Raw genomic sequence first — 11,595 nt, 5'->3', positions numbered from 1 at the left:
CCGACGATATTATTTGACCATCTGAATTCAACATTTCGTAAAAAGGATCATTTTTTTATTTCACCCCTTCTAAAAAAAATATTTTCCAGGAATGTGACATCTCATGATTCAATTTCTGTAGTACTTCCATCTTCGAATTTACCAATGAACAAATTCCCTTTCGAGTGTTTTGAGTATCTTATAAAGATATATTTGTTTCCTTTTGGACTTAATTTTTCAAACTTACAAAAATGATCTTTAATATATGCAGTACAACCCCAAAGTCGTAGATCATTAAAGTTTGGTTTATTATCCGTCCATAGTTCATAAGGAGTAGAAAATACTGATTTAGAATGTACTTTATTCAATATATGGGTTGAGGTTAATAATGCATCTCCCCAGAAAGAGATTGGTAAATTTGTCTGAGCTATCATGGACTTTGTCATATCCAACAATGTTCAATTCATTCTTTCAGCTACACCATTTTGTTGAGGTGTATGGGGAGTAGTTAATTGTCTGATAATGCCTTTTTCAATATACAGTTTTTCAAACTATTTTGACAAATATTCACAACCTCTATCAGTTCTTAATACCTTTATATTTTTGTGTAATTTATTCTCAACTTCATTCATATTCTTTTAAAGCATTCAAGTGCTTCAGATTTAGGAGATATCAAATAGACATAACCAAAAAGTGGGAAATCGTCAATAAATATAATGTAATATAAAGCACCAAACCTTGTCTTTATACTCATTAGACCACAGATATCAGAATCGATTAAATGCAATGGAAATTCAGCTCTTACAGTCTTTCTAAATGGTTTACGTATAATCTTTCCGGCAAGATAATTTTTACAAGTTGGTATTTCAATTTTGAAGAAAGAACCTCAATATCCTTTCTTTGCCAATCTATTCATTCGATCTTGCCCTATGTGACCCAATCTACCATGCCATGTAAGTATATCAATATTATTATTACTAGAATAATATGACATTACACAACGGTCAACATAATAGTTATAAGTTGAAGGATTACAATCTAAAACAATAAAGCGATCATAACAACGTCCAAAATCATAAAAAAAAAATTATCTAGAGTTATTCTTACACTATTGCAACTAAAAAACAAATGAAAACCAACATCTAAAAGAACAGACACAGATACTAAGTTTCGTCGAATTTCTGGAGTTTATAGGACGTCATGCAACATCAAAGATCGACCTTCATGCAAGTCTACTTTAAAAGTGTCAATGCCTTTGACTTTAAGTCTTGCATTATTTCCTACATAAATTCACCTTGATCTAGGTGAAACTCGACGGACTTACATAAATTCTTCTCAATCTCGACTTACATGGTCGATGGCTCCTGAGTCTATAATTCACATAGGATAAGATTCAATTAATAAAACAATGCTAGAAATATTTATAGCACTTAGAGATGCGTTTAGAAATGCTACCTTTTTCTGCTTAGGATATTTACGAGCAAAATGCCCCAGAACTTGGCAATTGTAGCACTTCATCTTGCTCTTATTTTTTTTTCTTGAAAAACCTTTTTTCCTTCTTGAAATTTGTCTTGTTCTTTTTTGCAAAGGGTCCTTCTTCGGTCTCTTTACCCTTTTCGTTCTTTTTTTTCAATTTTTCTTATGCTTGAAGCCTGAAGACTTCTTTTCACTTGATTCTGCCATAAAGGCAGTAGAAGCAGCTCTAGCAGCACCAAGCCAATCATCTTCAAGTTCCACATGATGGTCAACATCAGAGAAAGTTTTGATGCTATCATTGTGGGTTAAGTTGACCTTCAAGTATTTCCAACTGTTGGGAAGAGATCGAATCACTGCCTGAACCTGCTGCTTATCCGAGAGAACATGACTAACACTTTTGAGCTAAGCTATCATATTGGACATCACCTTAAGGTGTTGTTTGTTATGATCATGACACTTCTTGTAAATGTCAAACTTGATAGTTATTGTCTGAGGCGGGTGAAAAAAGTATCCTCATATGTTCCTCACAAGTGTGCCCAGACAACATTAGCAGTAGGAAATTTCTCACACTCATGAATGAGGTCATCAACCACAGAACTCACAATGTTCCACGTGCAATGGAATCAGCCTTTTCTCAAGCCTTATAAGCTTCAAGGTCTCTTCTGTGTTGTGCAGTATTACCCTCTTCTGATAGACATAAGACATAGTTAATACCTTCAAGAGCATTTTGCTGTTCCAGCACATACCATATTTTACGACTCCAAATGTCATAATTTTTACCATTTAGTTTTTCTCCTTTGTTCAAGTCGGCAATTATGCTTTTTGATGTCATTTCTATTATTAAGAGACAATCACGCAAGTATTTTATCAATTATGCATAATTACACATTTAAGCAAATCATTTCACATAAAGGTTTCATGTTTAGTGTAAAATCAAAAGGACACTTAAGAATCCAATCATCATCTGCGAACTAAACACTTCGCCAAAATTAAAAATTAATTTCTTAATGTGTATTAGAATGATAGCTTTCAATTACGTATTTTAAACTCAAATAAATGAATGAAATTCATATAAAAGAATAGAAAAAATTTAATATATATATATATATATATATTACAAGTCAATTTAAATATGAAAGTCATCCCACAAATATTTGAGACAACTTATAGACACACAAAAGGCTCGCAGGTCAAATCTCGAGGTAAACATTAATTAATCTCTCGCCTCAAGGATCACAAAGAGAATTTGCTAAAATATCTAATGCATCCCAATCTGAGGTTTCTACATAATTTTCTAGTTCTACACGTTTTAATTCAATCAAATGAATAAAATTAGCAATTATAATGCCAGGGAACATCTTAAAAGACTTGAACTCTTTTAGTTTCTTTTCTCTTTCCCTTTGTATAGCCCTCTCACTCCGTAACAGATTCTGTGTGACTTGGGGACATCATTTCATATGATCTTTCGACCTCAAAAACATGTCCTTCGATGATGTGCTCTTCCACTTTGTCTCTTTGCTCGACATCCAGAACTCTCTCTCAGAGTGATTCGAGTTTGTCCCCATTCAACCATTTCTGAAATAGAAACCAATAAATAATAAGAATGGTTTAACCACTCAATGTGACATCTTATGTCACAATTTATCGTAGAAGGCAAATCTGTTAAAAGAATTTAAGGGTTTATATTTTATTTTTTTCATTTTCCCAAATTAATAACATTACTATAATAATGTGCTATGTTGAAGAAAACACTAGTACTAGTACTATTCATTTTTAATAAAAAAATCACTATTCTTAATTTATCTAAACAATCATAGTGCTCAACACTTTCTATCTATTCTTTTTCTTTGCTTTAATTTTGACATAACAATACCATTCAAGATCAGAGAAGTAAAAACAAAAAAATTCCAGTTCTTCTTTAAAAAAAAATTACTGATCTTTGAAATCAAATAAAGATCTTCAACCGGATTTGTTAAGCAGTTGTAGCGCATCTTGATTCCAGAATAGAAGGTTGTCAGTTCGATTCTAGTTGGGTCTAAAATTTCAATTTTTATTCGATAGTGATTTCTTTCTAACAGGTAAGTTCTTATTCAATAATTTGAAGAATTATACTTAAACTCGATACCAAAATCATGCAAAACAGAGCAATTTAACCTATCTCAGATGCCATTGAAAGAAAAATAGGAGCAAAAAAAATGTGTACCTTGATATTTTGCAGTGGAAAGTGTTGAATTTGCTACCGAAAAGAATTTCCCTAAATCCACTTTGTTTCTTTAGAAAACAAAAAATTATTTCACAAATTAAATGCCTTTTTTGGATTTTTTTTTAATGTCAAGAAATGTCAGCTTTATTCTTTGTTTTCTGTTTTTCGTCACTTTTTCTCTATCTGGAAAAGAAGAATGAACTTGACATTTATAAGGTAAAGTGAAACAATTTCCTTTGTAATTGTTCCCTCTAAATTTCAAATAAGTAGTTTTATCTTTTTTTTTTTTCAGATAATCAAAAAACAAAAAAACGGGTTAGGTCGAGTCGGTCTACATGGGCGACCCATGACCCGTAATCCAATAGTTCCAAATTGTGTGGGGTTTTTAGCCATGTAAAGGAAAGAGACTGCAAAATAGAGAATTAATGATTGAGCTATTTTTATAAAAGAAAGAAATGATGAAAAGTGAGAAATTGAGAGAAGGTCTCTTCCAGACAACCTCTCTACCTTACAAAAATAGGAGGAGTAAGATCTGCGTACACCCGTCCTCCTAACTTTACTTGTTACCTACTCTCCCCAACTCTACTTGTGAAATTACACTAAGTATGATGGTGGTGGTGTCTGCACTAAAATTGAATATCAAGATTTATGCATGCTTTCACGTTTAGCATTAACTTGTGATAAAACTGAAATGATCAATCTGGAAATCAGTTGTATTTCTAACAATATTAATGAACATTAATTGAACAAGCTATTTATATCTTGTAGAAGAAAAAAAAAGCTTCTAGAGAATTTGATCTTAGCTCTTATTCTCCAATTACACAACTAATGTCCTTATTATAGGACAAGTAACTGACTTTTAACAACTTAAGAGTAAAAGACTAAAAGCCCCTTTATGTAGTTAATCACCACACTACCCCTTTATATCTAACACATGTACTTTAATATAGCTGGTGGGTACAATGTAGTTTTGATGATTGATAAACTGACAAAGTGATATGAAATAATTCTGATAAACTCAAGAAAATAAACAAGTGCTAATTTGAAGAAGTTGAATTTGATTCAAACACTTGATGATAAGGGAAAGCAAGTTGAGTTGAAAAAGGAGTCCTATGGAAAGAAGGAGTTTCACTTCTGAGCATATCTTGAAGAGTCCTATGTGTAGAAGAAGAAAGATTCTATAGATTGAAGAAGTCTACGTAAGATAAGTAACATACAAATTAAAGGACTCTTTGTTAGATCAATGAAGTTTCTGATGACCAACACATGAATGGACCATGTTACTTGAGCTGGTCCAATCATAGGAAAACAGGTTCCAGGTTTCACTGATAGATGCAGACAAAGATTGCTTAAAGTCAGAACTGAATGAGCAAGCCTAATTCTGATATACTTAAGTTACTGATCACATGAGAAATTGAAGAAGTTGTGGTTTAGTAAAATACTTGAAGATATGCTAATTTAAAGAGTAGAAGTTTGACTCCAACACTAAGGAGACAAAAGTTGGAATTGAAGAAGGAGTCTCACTTGAAGTAGAACTCTATGTAATGAGAGTTTTGATTAAAGGAGGAGTTTGAAATAAAGAATAACTCTTTGGAGAGCTGTATTTAAATAAAAGATGTATTATTTAGAGTAACTCACACACTTACAAAGCAGAAAAGCTAAATCGATAGATTGACTTCACGAAATGTTACTCAATCACTGAAGAAACACATTGAAGAACCTGATCCTAAGTATAGAATCCAACTAAGAGTTTTAGCATTGATTTTTAGAGTTGTTCATTGTGTTTGAACTATTGATGTAATATTAATTTCAGTGTGTTATAAACTGAACTAGGAGCTAGTCTTCGAGTTGGAAAAAATTCAGAGACTTTGGGAACGCATATCTTAGGAGGTGTGTGTGTAGTCAGGAATTAGAGTTTATAATTTCTAGTTGTTGAGTTAAAGGAATTAGAGTTTATAATTCCTATTTGTTGGTTACAAGAGTTTTGTAATCAGTCGTTGTTGATGCTCAGAGTTATTTAGTGAAGTTGGGGTTAAATTCTATAGAGGTGTAGGTCATGTTTTTTTATACCTTTTGAGCCGGGTGTTTTCCACGTAAAAATCATTGTGTTCTTTACTTTCTATTTTACTGCTTTCTTGTAACACGTCAGGCAACCCATTCCATCGATAGACAATAGTTAGGCAAAAATAAGATAATCAGTAGGACACGAATTCTTAATAAGTGGTATCAGAGCGGGTTATCTTGTGAAGGCTAACACCTTAAGATAAGATCAAAGATGAATTCTGTACCACTTACTGGCTACTGCGAAAGACAAGACATCAATAGGCCTCTATTGTTCAATGGGCAGTACTACTCAGGATGGAAAGAAAGGATGAAAGATTTTCTTCTGGTTGTTGACTACGAACTCTGGAATAGAATTATTGATGGACCTCAATACCCCATGAAGAAGGATACTGAAAACACGGATGTATTAAAAGAAAAGAGTGAGTATGATAAGGCCGACTTTAAGATACTTGGAAAGAATGCAAAAGCTAAGTATATTCTTATTTGCGGACTTAGACCAGATGAATATAATAGGATCTCAGGATGCACCACTACAAAACAAATTTGGGAGACTCTTGTGAATGCATATGAGAAGAACATGGATACCTTAGAGAAAAATAAAGGAACTAAGGATAAGTCAATAGAACTAAAAGAGTCTGACAGCGTAGAATCAGATCTGGATAATAGAAAGCTTACTAAGACTTTCAAAAGGTATTTTAAGAAAGGAAAGCGCTAGAACAAGAGAGGAACGAGTAGTAGGTGCTATTCTAACTATAATTATCAAGCTGGTTATTTCAAATATAAAGATACAGATCATATGATTTGGGATTGTCCATTGTGGGAAATTGAGCGAAAAAATATAAGAGCTGAAAAAGAGTTGAAGCTAAAAGAGAAATCTTACTCCAAAAGAAAGGAATCATTTGCTACGATGGCTGCATGGGGATCAAGCTCAGAAGAATCTAATGATGATGGAGTTGATGAAAGTTCACTTATGGCTATAGGTGACTCAGAAAAGGAAGAAAATAAAATAAAATCTGAGGTAAGTCTACTTGATCTTAAAGATAAATTGCATCTTTGTTCTAAGAAAAGACTAATTCCCTTGATAAAAGCATTGATTGATGATTTTCATGAGCTCACATCTAAAAGGGATCAGTTATTCAATGCTTTTGCAAGTCTAAAATTTGATTACATTTATCTTGAGACTTGCAAGAATGTCACTGATACTGAAAACTGCACCCTAAAGGAACTGGTCAGTCAACTTGGTTCATCAAACCTAGATCTAAAATCAGAAATCTTAAAGTTGTCAATTACTAAAAAAGAAAAAAGAGCCATGAGTGAAAATCATAAAAGAATTGAGTCTGATCTTAAACAAAGAAAAGATGAATTATTTTATTAAAGAGAAAAGGTTAGAAAGCTAACTCAAGAAAACTCTAGGATAAAACTTGATCTTGAAAGAGATAACCTATGGACCAAGTCATCTAGAATTATTAATCATCTAAGTAGTAGGACTCAAAATGAGAGGGTTGGCATAGGTTTTCATAAAGAAACTATTTCCTATAAAGATTTATGTTATATTTGTGGTAAACTAGGACACCCAACCACTGAATGTCCTGTTGCTGCTAAAAGCAGATCCAGCAGTCTAAATCTGAAAAATAAACTATCTCAGACCAAGAAAAGGATAACTAAACCTGGTCAGATAAACAGGTCACGTAACCTGTTGTCTGCATGGGCTAAAAGAAATTTGATTCATTGATTTACTCATAAGAAAGGACCCAAGCTTGTCTGGGTGCCTAAAGTTAACCTCTAATTTGTTTTGCAGGTGAGAGTGAAAGGAGTCAAGTAAAATTTGTACATGAATAAAGCTTGCTCAAGGCATAAGAATAGAAAAATATAAAGTTTCTTTCACTCATTACATTTAAAGGGGGAATGGATCATTTGAAAGATGACCAGATTTCTAGTGCTCGTGTAAGAGGGAAGCAAGGGAGATCTAAAGAAAAAAATAATGATCTAGTGCTTGAACCTGGTTCGTATGAATCTTTGTGGACTAATGTAAAAAGAAAAAAAGTTAAGAGGATGACAGTGAAACTGTTGAGCATACACAAAAACATGTTATACCACCTGTTCTATGAGTGAGGGCATATCGACAGGGGGAACAACGAAAAAATGATTTGGGACTATGGTAGTCAAAGGAAAGCAATTTCACTCTTGTGACCTATAAAGATGTTGATTATATGGATTACTTAATTAACTGAAAATACACCACTGACACTAAGTAGAGAGCATTTTAAAAGGAATAGGTTAGACTTGGGGATGTTAAAATTGCATGAACTCCCCTTAATGATTGACTAGAATAACCATTTTTCTTCTTAATCTTATTAGCTAAAATGTTATTCGATTCAGTCTTGCACATTTAGTTGTGTGTCCTAATTTCAGATTTTTGACTCTTCTAACCTAATTTTGTAATAGATTATGCATAAAAATAGGTACAAGCAAACAATTATGACCACAAAGTTTTTCTTATCAGGTATGTTCTACACTGACATAAGAATAGACTGTCTAAGTTGAAACAGTTGAGCACACCTGTTCAATTCCTCATATTTCATCCTCTCCTTGTCCTATAATGTTGACGAATTGGTTGACCAAACTTTTTTTGATTCTCTCCAAATGGTTGTGCACAAATGTGTTAATTCTACACCAAAAATTCCTTCTTCTCTATCAACCAAAATATCATTTTTTGTACCATGAATATGACAAACTTAATCATCAATCACATGCAGCATATGTTTCTGAATAATGAAAGGGGACATGATTTTCCTTTTAGTTCATAATTAGTTATTTTTTAGGACTTCTTGGTCCTAAATTAGGTTTGACTTATAAAAAATAGATGTTCTTGAATAGATGAATCATGTTGCTCTACCTGTTTCAATAAGGAGGGCTAACACTTATTTGAAAAAAAAAATCTGAACTAGAAGCTGCACAAGACAGTCATGAAGTGGAATAAGAGTTCCTTAAGGCTAGGATCATGACTTTGAAGCTTGACCTTGATTGATAGAGGGATGAAAATTTTGAAGTCATTAGTCAATTGACACAGTTGATATCACTTGTTCTACCTTCCTCATCCACTCCTCACTATTTGTATCCTTAGCCATATCCCACTTTTATACCATATTTTTTTAATGCTCAATTGTTTTTCTTTGTTCTGTACTAGCTTAGGTTTAATGTGGAACATGCTCTGTCAGTTAAATGGAATGGTTATCTTTGCTAAATTGACTCATATTTTTGCTCTCTTTAATACATTACTAGGTTGGCTAAAGTCTTTGTATGATTGTTTTGGTGATAGCCCCAGTGGCCATGAATAGCATAACAAATCACTTTGGCTAGTATATTATTGCATTGAAATGGTTTTTCGATGATGCCAAAAGGGGGAAGATAAGAGGGTTGTGTAATGTTTATAACCCATTGACTAACTTGTTTCATTCTAGTGTTTTATACTTTAGTGCTTACAGGTGAAGATATTTGAATACATAGAAAACAAGAGGTTTTTCATCATAAAAAAGGGGAAATTTGTTGGGTACGATGTAGTTTTGATGATTGACAAACTGACAAAGTGATATGAAATAATTCTGATAAACTCAAGTAACTAAATATGTGCTAATTTGAAGAAGTTGAATTTGATTCGAATACTTGATGATAAGGGAAAGCAAGTTGAGTTGAAAAAGGAGTCCTATGGAAAGAAGGAATTTCACTTCTGAGCATATCTTGAAGAGTCCTATGTGTAGAAGGAGAAAGAATCTGCAGATTGAAGAAGTCTACGCAAGATAGGAAACATACAAATTAAAGGACTCTTTGTTAGATCAATGAAATTTCTGATGACTGACACATGAATGGGCCATGTTACTTGAGCTGGTCCAATCATAGGAAAACAGGTTTTTGGTTTCACTGATAGATGCAGACAAAGATTGCTTAAAGTCAGAACTGAATGAGCAAGCCTAATTCTGATATACTTAAGTTAATGATCACGTGAGAAATTGAAGAAGTTGTGGTTGAGTAAAATACTTGAAGATATGCTGATTTAAAGAGTTGAAGTTTGACTACAACACTAAGGAGACAAAAGTTGGAATTGAAGAAGGAGTCTCACTTGAAGTAGAACTCTATGTAATGAGAGTTATGATTATAGGAGGAGTTTGAAATAAAGAATAACTCATTGGAGAGTTGTGTTTAAATAGAAGATGTATTATTCAGAGTAACTCACGCACTTACAAAGCAGAAAAGCACAATCGACAGATTAACTTCACGGAGTGCTACTCAATCACTGAAGAAACACATTGAAGAACCTGGTCCTAAGTATAGAATCCAGCTAAGAGTGTTAGCATTGATTTTTTGAGTTGTTCATTGTGTTTGAACTATTGATGTAATATTAGTTTCAGTGTGTTATAAACTGAGCTAGGAGCCAGTCTTCGAGTTGGGGAAAGCTCAGAGGCTTTGGGAATGCATACCTTGGGAGGTGTGTGTGTAGTTAGGAATTAGAGTTTATAATTCCTAGTCGTTGAGTTAAAGGAATTAGAGTTTATAATTCCTATTTGTTGGTTACAATGGTTTTGTAATCAGTCGTTGTTGAGGTTTAGAGTTATTTAGTGAAGTTATGGTTAAATCCTGTAGAGGTGCAGGTCGTATTTTTTACACCTTTGAGCCCGGTGTTTTCCACCTAAAAATCGTTGTGTTCTTTACTTTCTGTTTTACTGCTTTCTGGGAACACATCAGGCAACCCGTTCCATCGATAGACAACAGTTAGGCGAAAATAAGATAATCAATAGGGCACGAATTCTTAACAATAGCTAATAAGCTGCATACCTTTATCCTACTAACGTTCCGCAAACTTCGGTCAAAATGGTCTTGGTCTCAGTCAACTTATTATACTTTTGGTTGGTTTCTTCCTTGAGATGCATCTTATTAAACTTTTAAGGTTGTGATAAAATGAAACCTTTATCGTTTCTCTTTCGTGCAATGTGTGTTCAATTCAATTAGGAATTTGGAAATTGGAATGTGGAAGGAATTAGACAGGTTAAAAGGAAAAGAGAGAAACGGGACAGAGATGATGAATATAAGACTAAGCAGTGAATGTCAAGATTTAATTCCCTTCTACTTTTAGTAATAAGTTGTTGCACCTCTTTCTTATTCAGCTAAAAACTAATGTCTCTCATAAAATTCTGGTATGTTTCTCTTTAGCATTTTAGTGCCATGAACTATCTGAAGATTTTGTTGTCCCTACTTGCTTTTCACCATAGATTTATTCAAAGCAAATCTTAGTACAAAATAAGTCTCTGTCTCAACATCGCTCTCATACTTCACTATATTTACACCACAGTAAATTTTTTACGTCTAAACCTCGAATGAAAACTAAGTTTTAACTTGCAAACCTCAGTTTCTGCCCTTCTCCTCATTTCCAGGGTTGCTCTTTATGTCACAAACAATAGTAGTCTCCTTTCCTCCTGTTAGAACAGCATCGACATCTCCCACTTTAACTTTATTCATTTTGCTTTTGCACGGTTCACACTCAGCAACTTGGCTACTGGATCGAAATCGCCAATAATCAATGGATTATTGTATCTTTTGGTGTTTTATCTCAACAATACTTTCATTGGTGCTCAACTGCTTCTCATCATCACCCATTTTCATCTCTTTTTCTGCTTTCAATGATGAGTCTGGCATTAGGTCAAGCACGCATTTCCCCTCTTGGCACTGTTTAGAAAAGGATCCACTTAATGGAGAAGTCCCTAATGAATCTTTCTTAGGATTCTCACTGGTTGTTGTCTCTAAAAGATGATAAAAGTATTAAGTACGATATACATAAGGTGTGATAAATTAGTTTAATTGAATTAACAAGTTATAGAGTA

The sequence above is a fragment of the Capsicum annuum genome, chromosome 10 (genome assembly GCF_002878395.1).
Source record: "Capsicum annuum cultivar UCD-10X-F1 chromosome 10, UCD10Xv1.1, whole genome shotgun sequence".
NCBI classification, from domain to species: Eukaryota; Viridiplantae; Streptophyta; class Magnoliopsida; order Solanales; family Solanaceae; genus Capsicum; species Capsicum annuum.
This window is presented reverse-complemented; position numbering follows the sequence as displayed.